This window comes from Echeneis naucrates, chromosome 16, assembly GCF_900963305.1.
Source record: "Echeneis naucrates chromosome 16, fEcheNa1.1, whole genome shotgun sequence".
NCBI lineage: Eukaryota > Metazoa > Chordata > Actinopteri > Carangiformes > Echeneidae > Echeneis > Echeneis naucrates.
The window spans coordinates 19,740,586-19,754,556 of record NC_042526.1 but is presented as its reverse complement, the minus strand read 5'-3'; the positions used below and the strand labels follow the sequence as shown (position 1 = coordinate 19,754,556).

The window sequence follows — 13,971 nt, the reverse complement described above, 5'->3', positions numbered from 1 at the left end:
ACCCCACCAAATAATCACTCATTTAGATATGTTTGCTCAAGGAATGGAGAGGATTAAACTTGCCAATCAAATCATCCCATGGCCTTATTAAAGCAATATGCTTCAATAATAAGCATTGGCCTAAAATGAGATTTGGCATTTGCTGTGAACTTCATTTCAGGTTCTTAAGCTCTAGTAGCAGGTAGTTTTAAAAAGCAAATGGTTCTGTGGTTAAACCGTCACCAAATCCAGTTTCTTTGTCCTTTCCCTGACAGCTATGCGACTTTGAATCACCATCCCTAATGCAATGCTGTGGCGCACTTTATCTGCAGATGAAGTGGAATCCTTGGGTATGAAATGGTGGCAATGCAGGGGGGACGGACACACACGAAATTTAACCTAGGAAAGTGTAAATAGAAAAGCACACTGTAATACAAAGAGGGGCAGGAGACGTGGTTCAGTGCATTAAAGCATATTCAAGTTTATTTTAATCATTTGTTTTAATGGTCACAATGTGTTAAAAAAAAAAAAAACAACAACTTCAGACTAATGTGTTAACACACTGCCCTAGTGTTGAAGCTTACCAGTAATGAGGGGGAAAACTAGGGAAGGGAGTCCAACTTATACGTGACAAAATATACAGTGCAAAGAAAACCAAACTCCAAGGGCACACTACACATGAAGGGAACCACCAGCGTTGGCTCAGCAACTAAGAAAGAGGGGAGAACACAATTAGTGACCCCAATATATACAAAATCATGCCCCCCCCAAAAAAAAAAAAAAAACTCTAACGCAAAACTCTAACAGTGTAGGGCTGAAACTCAAATTAGGAACCAAAAATCTTTACTTTTTTTTTTTTTTATATAAAAAAAATAATAATAATAAAAAAAAGTAAGCAAAGAGACAGCGTCTCTGGTCAGATATACTAAAGCAAACGGACAAAAATATTCAATTAACAAAAAATAAGGAATAAATGACGAATCCAAATAAACTCAAGGAAAACAAACTAAATGATACAAGATAATCCCACACAACCTCTCACGCTCATTCACGCACAGCCGGTTAAGTGTATTACCACGCACTCAAGCTCTCAAGCCACACAAACGCACACAGTCCCGGCTAACAAGCTGCAGCTGGAGCCGTCAGGAAACAGTCAGGGATGAGCGAAGTGGAAAGCGGCAAGCGAAGCCGAGGGCAGCCTGCGCCGCGGCTATAGCCCATGAGCAAGGCGACAGTCCGACAAAGCAGCGAGTCGCAGAAGCCGGCGAAGCAACCGGGGGAGCAACAGTTTTCCTGTACTTACCTTACCGTCCAGAGTTCTGCGGGCTTCCTCCTGGAAAGGAGAAAGACGAGGAGACACTGCCAGGTCCGTGCCACAGGGTGGCATGGACAGGATGCACTAAGAACACGGACAGGTACAATGCTCAATACCTGAGCTGGCAGGCTATTATTGTAGCTATACAAAATATTAGGTCCATACCTGAGTGTTTTATTTACTGATGGTCAAACAGTGGAGCTCGTCACCTTAACCACCATGGAGCAACGTACAGAGAGCAGAGGCGGAAGTGAACGGCCAATCCCCCCCTCCCTCTGTGCTGATAGGCTAATGCACCAGGTGACTTGCCTGAATTAAATCACAGCAGAATATCATACTGTTACAAAATTATGCTTCTGGAAAAGAAAAGAAAACATAAATTAATTCAACATAAATGTACATCAAATTGGAGGAACACTAACAGGCTCAGGACTCTGAACACAGGTACCATTTTGTTTTGCCTCCTTCATCGATCATCCTCAGTTACCAGCCATCTGTTCACTAACCGGGAGATTGTTTCAATCTCTTAACTTTGTTTGAATTTCAAGGTGAAATTCTAATGAATGTCCCCGCTTTGTTGCTGAAAACTTTTCCACTCCCCTTTCCTGACACGTCTGTGATATTGTGTGAGGCGTAGCATCACAGCTGATCATCTAAAGCTGGATGCTCCCTCCATCAAATCTACCACATTATCAGTGTGACAGAGTGGGACAGAAATATTTCTAACAATCAATTGTGCGCCAAAGTCGACATGCACACAAACTAAATTCAGAATTTCACGCGCCGTTTCACTTGATAAAGAGAAGAATGTCAAGCCGCTCAGCTGATCACATATGAACTTGCAAAATGGGAGGAAAACAAGGGAGAAACATTGTGACTGTGATGCTCTGAGTCCCCCTGCTGTGCTTTGAACATCACATTGCTTTAAAGCTAAAAAATATGCAGGATGAAGGAGACAGAGTGAATGAAGTTGCCAGTTTTCTTTTGTGGGACAAAGTCAAACAGTCACAGAATGGTTAAGGCACAGGAGTCCATTAAGACTGTATTACTGAAAGTAAGTGAAAGTGTTAAGGTCCAGTTTTTCTCAGATTAAGTCAATAAATAAGTAGTGTAGCATATCCCTGGAAATGAACTAAAATAGATATTTAAGTCCTCTCACTCTATGAAATGAGATTGGTACTATGTGGCAAAATGCTCGGTTCATAGAGAAATACATACTGTTTGTAGTTAAGAACTGAGCTTTAAAACAGCCTGTCAGGACTTCTGTAACTTTTTGATATCACAGAGTGATTGAAAAAACAGACCTTTGAAACTAATTTATAAATTTGAGCTGTGAATGAAGCTAGAGTTGATGAGTGTTTGTAAAGTATAAGTTAGATACAGAAACTTGACTTACTAATAAGCAACTAATAAGCAGTAAGCAGTGTGAACATCCCTCGTGAGGAGGAGAAGCACAAAAACGACATTGTCAAGGGTGGTATTAGACGCAAAAAAATACCAAATTTTGTCTGCATGCACTACAGCTGTGGAAGTAAACAAATCGTGAATAAGAGGAAATATGTTGTGGTTCTGAAGCCTCCAGTTTGTAAATGGGCCGTAGCTATGTTGTTTTTGATAGCAGAAGATACCATGCTTGGAGAAGGTGGAGCTGAGAGGCGTGAGGACTGGATCTGACTATTAATTCAATAGGAAAACCTTAACTGAGCTAAATCAGCCACAGACTTCAAAGCAATCTGACCAGTGCAGTCACCCCCTGATGCTCATTAGACATAATGCGGTTTTAAGGCTCTTCAGTATTGGCTTTTTGAATCGATGTCCACTTTTAAAGACAGTCTTTGACTATAACTCGGCAGTTAAATATTCTTGTGGCCAAGTTAATTTCTTCCATTCCCTGGACTGTAAAAATGATTTGTAATGACAAATTCATTGTTTGTGTGGAAGAAAATACCATCTCACCTTGATATTGAGTGGGATCCTGGCAAAGGATCTGTCTGCTGCTGTGTACACTGACAGTAATTAACCCTCCGGTCGTGTTCACCTCCCGGCCCTTACTTTAGTGTTCCCGGTCAAAATTGACCGGTCTGTTTTAACTGCTCTTAAATTAGCACAAATTAGCACATTTTTCACCACCAACATTCTTTTCAACATTCTTTAGCTGTGAACAATGTCTCAAAGTAGTGTTTAACATGAATTTATAGAATTAGACATAAAATAACTGCAGTGAAAATACAAATAGGCACTGAAAATGTATTACAAAATGAACATGTAATGTAAAAACTAAATGGAAAACCAAAGACCAAACTCAACATGAAGTTGTGTGTGTGTGAATTCATGCACATGAGTGGCATGTGACACTCAGGTCAGAGTGGGCCTTGCAAATATAAGGCATTATATTTGCAGCATCTCAGGCTTGTTTTGATGTCTCTAGGGGCACAGAGTTCACAGCACTTCCTTTTCTGCCAATGTCCTTGTTGGGGGAGAGCAGCCAGGGCAGTGGCTGGGGCTGGGGCTGGTGCTAGCGCACTCCTAACCAGACTGGCAGAGGCTGGTGTGCAGGGAATGTGCTGGCGCCTTTGAATAAGAGGAGTCACCAATGCTGCCAAGATCTTTATTCCATATTTCCCTGGTTTGCTTGGAATGTACACCTTGAAGGAACAGCGAGGAACCAGGCGCTCATCAACTGTCACGTCAGGGCCTGGATTGTACATAAGTGGTAGGCGCTCCACCCAAATGTTCCTGATGGCAGCCAGTGCGGATGGGTTGTGTATCTTTGTTATCAAATCGAATAATTCTTGAAAGGACATGAAACTGTTGTAAGGACATAGTTGCCCGGAATATAGGCCTCCCAGACTCTGCATCCCACAGACTCTTTGTAGCCTCATTCTTTGAGCGATATACTCGAGCTAAAATCAACAGACCTATGTAGGCTTGGAGGTCTACCAGGTCGATTTCTCTCCAGGTGTCCCCAAACACATGCTTCCCCTCCAGATTTGTCATCTCCAGTATAATTCCCTCAATGGACTCTGGTAAAAAGAGTTGGAAGCTGGACTTGATGTCATCCACACGAGATGTCGCATACCGTGTTGGCCCTGGCGGCATCTTTATGATGTTTTCCACTCTTGCTCTACTTCCTCTGTCCTGGGGGGATGAAGACCAGAGCAAGTGTCCACTCTTGGACTGGAATGTCTCCTTAGGTGCCTGTTCTTCAGGTGCCTCTCCCTCTCCATCTGTTGACTGGTCAGTCTCCTCAAAGTCTGGATCAAAATCTAGGTTGTCTTCCACTTCCGAGACATCCTCCTCTATCTCTGGTTCAATTTCCATGCCCTCTTCATCATGTCCAAAAAGGTGGACCAGAACCTCTTCGACAGAGAATCGCTTGGTCAGTGGCCTACTCATTGTGCTCAGAGTAAAAGGAGTGCAAGGCAAACATCATGCTATATATATGGGGTCTGTGTGAAGATGATAGAGTGATTAGTCTGGAAGGTGTGGTTCACGTGGGGGATCGGCACATAAGCGCGGGAAAGAGATGTGTACCCGCAAAAGACATTGTTCATTCTGAAATGTGTGTGTGAGTGAATGAGTGAGTTGGGGTGGTGTGTATGGGGATGTTTTCTGTCTGATGGATGAATATAGTCTGGATACCCATTCATTTCCTATGGCGGTCACTTTTGACCGGGAACACCACAGATGTAACAAAGTTGATTAAAACACTCAAAATTCAATGAAAGAGGTGATCATCACTTTCATATGTTCAAGTGCATAGTGTGGAGGATATCATAAGACCTTGAGGCAATCAGATGTAAAACACAATATTTATGAGTGTTAAAAGTTGTAAATCGGTCAGATTTGACCCGAACAGGACAGGAGGGTTAAACAAAGCATACCTTTCGCTCCACAGAGTCACATTCTCTCTCTCTCTTTTTTTTTTTTTTTAATAAGTCCTGCCACAAATCCAAAGCACCTCCCATCTATGCCTTGAGAAAAAGGAATTAAGTTTTTTTCGAAAGAAAAGTTTCATCCCACATTGTCTGAAAGTCAAAGAGCTGTAAGAGGCCAACTAAATACTTCTAAAATCTTACGAGAATACAGGGGGGGAGCACATTTCAAGAATGTATTAGGCAGCCCTAACATCTGCAGTGATTACATTCTGTTTCTCTGTTCTCATTTGCTTATGATCATGCAAAACAAGAGTGCTGAGCAGAAATAAACACAGCTCTGAGATATGGCAGTAGGTGGGATGAAATGCAGCTTCTGCACCACCGACTCCAGAGCTCTGAGGTCAAGATAGCACTTAGCACTGCCCTCTGGTGGAGGATCAAATGAGCTTGAATGACCACCCATCAGGCTGTTTCTGCCAGCACACATTGAATGTGTAATTGCAATTATTGTAATGAATATATTGTAGCAAGGGGGCATCGGTTTTGACTATAAAAGAGCCTAATGATGTAAGACTCAAAAGAAGAAGCTCTTCCGTGTGAAAATTCTCACAGTTAGGTCTTCCGCTTCACAGAATAGGAGTTTTTTGTGTTGCTCAGTTACAAGAAATCACTGAAAGAATGAATAATCCATGTAAACAAAGCTGCGGTGAGGAAGCCCTCATTTGCGGTGAGTTAGGATGAAATGGTCAGAAATGCAAGGCCAGTTTCATAGTCCCTGGGAACGAGGCAGTGCAGTACGCTTGAAAAATTAAACCATGCATGTGAATCGAATTTCATTAGTTACTTGTGGTCAAAGGTTGTTGTCACTAAATGGCAACTGAATGAATCAGAGAAAACCATTTTGCCTTGAATGTGCAGAGATACTGTTAAGCATGCAACTGTACATTGAGTACTCTTATTAAATGTTTTTTTTTTCTTTCTTGTTCTGTCCTTAAAATACATTTCTTTCTTAGAAAAACTCAATGTAGTTCATAATTCCCATGCCATTCAACAGCAAACCGCATTTTCAATGGCAGCAATTATATCAACAAAAGCTTGCCCAGTTTTCGAAAGATACCTTCATGATTTCATGATTTGATGAGCAACACAGTCCATCCACATTTCAACATCACGCACAACACAACATCCCGGAGTAATACAAAAGATTCTCTTAAGTGCAAGTAGGAAGATTTTACAGAGCGCAGCCTGAACGGCTCTAAATCACTGTTTCAGAATGAACAAGATGGCCTCCTTTGGGGCTCTGCCAGACCGTGATGTTTTGAATGATATCGGCAGTGAAGTTTGAAAGGCAGTTTTGTTCACAAAAACACTTCTGTGCAAAAACTTTTGTGCAGACACAGACACACTCTGCAGAGATCTAGATATGTGTGTGTATGTATGTGTCGTGCTAAATCAACACCCTCTCCAGTGTTCTGCCAGCCTTGTAATTCAGCTCTGTGAATACACCAATGTTCAGCCAGTTTTTAACGTGTTTGTGAATTATGGTGTTTTATTGTTTGTTTGTTTTCTCCCCCAGCAGACGTTAGCTGTCTCTGTCTCTCTCTGCCTCTTTTCGTCTCTTCCTTGCTCTCTCTTCTCGTTGCACCGTGGTCATTGTAAAAACACTGGCCTGAGTCCCAAGCCCTCAGGAGACTCACGGACTCAGGGTTGACTGATCGCTGGATTTCACCACAGGCTCCCAGAACGGGGATTGTTCAAGAAGCTTTTCCTTCCCACTCAGACCCCTGTGGATTAAGGATTCCTGGCTTCTGTTGCAATAATAAGGCCGCACACAATGCCAAAAGAAAATACTGCAGTAAAGGTCTGCAGTGCTTCAAGTGTAGATGCTGCACATTGGCACATTTTGCCCCTTATAATTTTTCCTTTTATTCTCTGCCTTCACCATTCAGCAACACTGCGGTTTCTCACATTGAACAATTGTAAGTTAACAATAATGTTGGCAGAAACTGACAGTCATGTTGTATGTTCATCGCATAACTTGGACTTGGTCTGGTGTGACTGTACTGAGAGCAGTGTGATACAATACAGTGTGATACACTTTAAGGAAGTAAATGCAGAAGATACAGGTTATTGCTAAGATTCACATATTTGCACCGATGTGTGTGTGAACACATCAGAGCCTGCTTACATCACATACATAGACACCAAAAGCATATTCACAGCAGCTAAACAGCCATATTCCAGCACACAATGAAAGTCAGTAGTCTGTTCAGTGCTACGCCGTCAGTGGGCCAACATTGACCAATCACTGTTGACTGAAAAGTGCTCTAGTCAGCAGTGGGGACTGACTGACTCATCACGGCACACTGTGGGAAAATAAACAATTAGATGAGCGATATTGCATTGTCCACGGGGGTGTGAAGAAAGTACTTAATCATTTTAAGTATGTGGGCAGAAACAAGGAAGATTTCTTTTCTTTCCCCATTTCTGAGAGTCCCTATTTACTCAAGTAGCATGACTAAGTACAAATTTTGATTTTATTCTTTCTACCTCTCCAACTGTAGGAAATGTTGTGCATTTGGTTATCTATGTTTGACAGCTTAAGTTAATTTGAAGGTTGTGATTCTAAATTGTGACAAATGATGAAGCAGTTAAAAAGGTAAAACTTGCTCCAAAAGTGAACTCTACCACAATAAAGTAAAAAATAGACAGACAGATAGATAGAAAGATAGCGAGATAGACATAAGGAGAGAGATTGATATTTTATTGATCCTTTTATTGAGACACAACATCATATGTAACAAGCAAGTCTTAAATAAATCATTAAAAAACACCAGCTATGGTATTCATTGGGAAATAAAAACTAAGAATGAAAATATAAAAGATTTGACCTCAGCAGTACAGTAAATTATATAGAATGCAAGAATAGACAATCAATGATACAAATGTAGGCCTTCAAAAACAGGCATACCAGGAAAGGGTCAAGTACAGTACATACTGTAATAATACTAATAATTTTAGCGCAGGTCTGTGTTGTTTATACAGTCTGTGTATTGACAGCAATAATCAGTTATTGTAATGACAGTATAATTATAATGAGAAGTCTTCACGGTCTTTAGTGTAACTGCTACTTTTTTTAATTATTTATTTATTTTTTTATTTTACATACTTGAAGAGCTTTAATATCTGTACACACACACACACACACACACACTATTTACCGACACTACTCCTGTTCTTCTGTTCAGGGCTAATACGTCAGCTCTGCATGTACAATATGATTGATTTGAAGGCTAAAAATGGGGGTGCATCTCTTAAAGGTTGTGTGCTCATGAAATAGGAATCTATAGCAGCTGTATCAGTTTTGTATTACGATGGGAGTGAATAAAGACCGAGCTCCTGTCATGACATTTTGAAGAGAATCTTCAATCAAAAAGCAAAAAACATGTTGGAGACAGGAGTGAGGAGGACAGAGAGACACAGAGGAGGGCAGATCGTGCTGGTCGACTGAGCATAACAAGAATTGCTCTAATAGTAGGAAGCAAAATGGTTTGATATTTACAGCTGGTAGGATATAAAATCCACTTGGGACTTTCTTTGTTCATTAAGGATGAAAACAATTGTAATGTTATTGGGTATCAAATGTGAAATAATCAATCAGCCCAACCATCCCTTTTCTGATGCTGGAATACGACTCAGGGTGGCAGCAGGTATCGTAAGGTAGTCCAGACATCCCTCTCCCCAACAATGCTTTCAAACTCCTCCTGAGGGACCTTGAGGCAAATCCCAGGCCAGATGAAATATGTAGTCTGTTCTGACTCTAGCCCCAGGTATCTCATCAGTTGGATGTGCCCAGAAAACTTCCATGAGAGGGTGCCCAGGAGGCCTCCTGATTAAGCTGCCTGAACCATCTCAGCTGGCTCCTTTCAAGCAGCACCTCCACTTAAAGCGTCTTCCATATGATACTTTCTATAAACGGGAGCCTGGCCACCTTGCTGAGGAAGCCTATTTTTGTAGCTTGCTAGCACAATCTCATTCTTGCATTCACTACCCAAAGCTCATGACCCCTGTGAGGGTTGTAACGTAGATCAACTGGTAAATTGAAAGCACTGCTCTCTGGCTCTGGCTCTGGGACAATGCCTGCACCACATCTCATGCTCCATTTTGCCCTCACTCATAAACAAGACCCCTAGATATTTAGGAAATATAGGAAATATATAATCAAATCATCTTACACATAATGTGTTTCTTGTAATTTAATGATAAAACAATTCTGCCTTTGGCACAGATACTCTAACAGTTAACACTAATAGGTCATGCTATATATATGACAAGATAAGAGAGCTGATTAAAAGAAACCTTTTCACCTCCAGATTCAAAGCAGTAAAGCACAACAAGTTGCAAGCACAGAAACCTTTCATGTTAATGTATCAGAACTTTAAATCCTGCTTGTGTGTGTGAAGAAATTTGATTTAATATCATTAAATAAAGTCCAATCCAAAATATGACAGTTAAAGAAAAATAAATCCACAATGAGCAATGACCTAACAGTTAAAGTCTCAGCCTAACATCTGCCTAATCCACTGAGGTCAGTATAAAGATGTATGCGTTTAGATCTTCACAGGCTCTGTTGGCTCTGTCTCAGGAAAGAAAGTAGAAAGTAGAGATAGTTCAAATTTCCCTTCAGAATTCAATAGATGTAACAGTAATTGGCCTTACTTCCCCTTACGTTCTTTGTGACAAATTTCAGAGCTGACCGAGCTCCTAAGGGGGAGCTGTTGCCCGAAGCTCAACATCTGCAGACCTTGTGATCACCAGGCATCACTGTGGGGGTGTCATGCTCGGTCTGCCGAGAGATGTCTCATCGCAACAGCCCACAGGAGCTCGCAGGCCTTATTCGCAATCAGACTGTCAGAACTTGGGCACTTAACCTGATGGAGATGGCTTTCCCCCTGCTTTCCTAAACTCTTCTCTGTCACCAATCTGCCAATCTGCAGTCTTGCCAATTTCATTTGTAGCTGCCTCTCACTGTAATAGTAATTGTTTTAATCTCCAGGGCTCACTGTTTGCACTTGTTATTTGCATGATAATCAAACAGACAGGCATTCTGCCAAATCATTAAAATTTTTCAGAAATTATTTTTTACTATTATGAAAAGGTTGGACAGAAGTAATAGAATACAGTCTACATACAGCACAAGATCCATGCCCTTTATGAGATGAGACCTAATGGCATTTCCAAATACACATACAAAGCCTTGTCACTTCTAAACGGGTCTTTTAACAACTGTGACATTTTGTGAACTTTCATAAAAATATGTATCTCATTTCTAAAAGGAAAATTAATCTGTCAGTGTCAAGTAGACCATCGAGGAGCATTTGGACACAACGGTTACTGTCAGAGTTCGAGCCCAAAGGAAAAAAAAAACAAACAACAATAGCAAAACAAAACACTTTTCCCAAACAAAATCTTTATCAAGAAAAATATCCGATAAATGATGAGCTGATGGTCTCTTTGCAATATCACAGTCTGTGCGTGTTGAACTGTAAAACCTCACAAAGAGCATTTGTGTGTCATTGTTGTGCTGCTCACATACCAGCAGCTGGATAGTTTACTCAGGGAAAGAGCATTATAGTGATGAAACCACATCCCCAATTTTTACGATATAACAATAGTAAAAATCCTGACATACTGTTGTGGGAAATTGAGGATGGATCAATTATTTATCAGTTATCAGTTATCACTGCGTTTAAAAAAGCAGCAGGAGAAGTTAAAGCTCCCATTGTTCTTTGTTTGCTCGCCAACCAGGCTGAGAGAGGAAAACCGCGAGGGAGAGAAACGGCAGATAAAAGCAGATGAAGAATGTGAAGTTATGGACGTTCCATCGAGTTACAGACACAAAACAATGAACAAGCGGTGCCAGACAAAACTAAGTGACATTAAGTATAACTAATATGATAGGCCATATAGCACATCATCACCCAGAAAAGCTGGAACAAGTTTAAGTTACAGAGAGATCTGTTGATATTATTTGAATTGTCTTTGTTGACAAAGTAAAGTGAAACTTGGGCTTCTTTTATTTTCTTGCAGGGTCTAATTATTTTCTTTTCTTGGTGCTTTATCACTTGATATGTGAGATTCAGTACCACAAAGAAAATGTGCACTTTGTGTGTGTAGAGTTTATTCACTGTAACTCTGTTTTAAAAGATCCAGCTGCGACAATAGTGTATTTTCTTTTTTTTTTTTCATAAATGGTTTGACACCCACTGCTGCATTGTTTTTGTTTTCCGTGTTTGTACATTTATGAATAATTCATTACCGAGGACAATTCAGAGCTGGCTACTTTTATTTAATTTAATTAAAGGGGGAAAGTCGAGGCACTATTGTGTTTAAAAGGCAAAATAATATACATGATGCACATACTGCACTGGTGAGTTACTGTACATCATGATAAATACTGTATTGTGGGTTCAATTTGATGACACTATCGTATCATGAGATTTATTTGGCATCATAACATCTCTGCTCTAATTTGATTTTTTCACCATGTGCACCCAATAAAGTGCTTTTAATGGAAGGAAGACCATTGCATTCATTTATTTATAACCACCTGGGGTGGTGAGGGTGGGGGCTGGGGTAGGTTTTTGCAATATTAAGTGAGTATTATATTAATTGAAATGCCAGTGGATGCTAAACCCCAAACTTCCTCTGATGTATTGTTGGTGTTTGAGTGTGCTTGTGCTCATATGAGAAAAACATTGTATAAATGAGTGAATGTGTGTGAGAATGGGTAAATGTGTGTTCAATTCTTCTCCTTCACTTCCCACTGTAGTGACAGTGCTAGTTGCCTCTCCCTCCTGTTGGCTCTCTGGTGTCTGTGTGTCAGTCATCATTTGCAAGTTTAGATCCTGGTTCCTCATGTTATTCTTCAGATTGCCTTTTGCATTCCATGGTAACGCTCTGATTGCTCTTCACAAGTTTAGTAAGTGAGTAGATTTTCTTGTTTGTTGGGAGCAGGTCTTACTTTGCCATCTGTCTCACAGTGTCACAGTGTTAGCTGAGGAGCTCTGAATTCCTTATCTGGATTTACCCTGTATGAATCCAACTCCCCTGTCCCTCATCATGATTGCTGTCTGTACCACTATCACAACTAAGAGTCTTTTTTTACCAGCTCCTTTTAACTTTGACTGTAAGAATTACATTCAACATCATAACAACCCACCCATGGATTGAAAAGACATTTAACACCGCATATTGAAGCCTTCTGAGTGACAGGAAGTATCTTTAATCCCTGCCAACTTTACAGGTGCTGTTTTGTGTCTGAGTTTGACCTCTGACCTCGTGGTTGAAGGTAAAATGTTCTGAAAGGGGTATGTGCTATGAATAAATGGGCAAATCGAAAAGGAAACGGAAACAAGGAAAAACAGCCAAAAATGTCTCCTGAACTGTGCCAACAATGAAGTTTTTTGCCAAGCTCCTTTTCCAACAGGCCTTGGTATTCACATTTAACAGTGTGCTAGAGACACCAGAGGCAGTGATGCCTAGCTAAATCACACTGAAACAGATCTACTGGGACATGCAAATTAATATGTAAATGACAAATTTTCGAGACTCGCATGCACTCAGTAGAATTAAATATCTGTTTCCAAAGGAGGGCAAGTGACTTCTCCTGTGACAATGAGGAATAATCCTAATATCTACTGTTTTCCTAAGGGTGGAATCGATTAAACCTGGCCATTACAAGTTTTATTGGTTTAGGAAAATCTAATTGCTTGACATAGTTGGAACTTCTTATCAAAGAAATTGAAAGTAATAAAAGTAAAAATCCGGAGATTTGATTTTAGGTACAAATTCATATCAGGGTGCCTTATTTGGTGAAGCTGCAAGTTTTCTATTTCACTGACTTGGCAGGTTGTTTCCAAAGCATTTAAGGCATCTAATTATTGCAGCTCATGGAAAAATTATGGAGCTGGGAGGTAATTTCAGTATAACTATGCTATCTTCATGTTCTGTAATAGTTCAGTTTAAAAACAGACTTGTGCTGACTCATAAGTGCTCCTTTTCTGAAGAGGTCGCAAGACATTTTGGAGAAAAGGCCCCCAGTAAAATGGAAGCAAGTCATCTCCAGTACTTGATTGTAGGTGGTTTGTTGTGACTCAGTTGGTAATCACTGAAACAGATTGCATTTTCCTTTCACAGCTCAAAGAGACTGAGGGAAGGAATGAATAACAGGAGCTGTCAAGGGGATGGTCCATCTGACTCAAAGCCTGATTCTAATCATTAAACAACTGTGAAGAACAATAACATGTTGCACCTCTATATTCAGGCTCTGCTCAAAACAGAGATTTTGAGACATATTAAATGTCTCATCATGCCTCCATCCATGATGTAGAGTGAATTTGCCTTTACTTACAAATTGCTTTAGAAGGGCGCTTGTGAGCAAATTGATGTTTTAATGTATGTGATGACATAAAATTACCACTGGGAGTAAAAAAAACAAACAAACAAAACAACCCATAGACTTACCAATACAAATTGTCAGGATCACATTATATGTGATAACCACAGTCTGTCTGTAAAAGTGGATGAAGGCTCTGGGACTGTAAAATGAAGAAAAGTGAAGCACCTTAAACCTATATCATAACAATCAGGGGACGGCTCCACCGGTTGGAAAAGGAGGTCAGATAGCATTGAATCTATGGGAAAATGTATCTAATTCTCACATGATTTCCTAACCCAGTAAACTTTTCCTGACTGAGTTGATAGTCTGAGTCTCTAGTTTTTAGTCTTCTTCTCATT

The 13,971-nt window shown here is 40.3% G+C and overlaps 1 long non-coding RNA gene across 1 annotated transcript; it reads right to left on the bottom strand.

Moving 5' to 3' along the window:
• Nucleotides 1-573: 573 nt before the first annotated feature.
• Nucleotides 574-1,503, bottom strand: LOC115056940 (uncharacterized). The gene is made up of 3 exons (XR_003841842.1): nucleotides 1,460-1,503; nucleotides 1,283-1,378; nucleotides 574-688 (listed from the first exon to the last, which is right to left on the bottom strand). It is a non-coding gene; the product is annotated as an uncharacterized LOC115056940 (long non-coding RNA).
• Nucleotides 1,504-13,971: the final 12,468 nt, after the last annotated feature.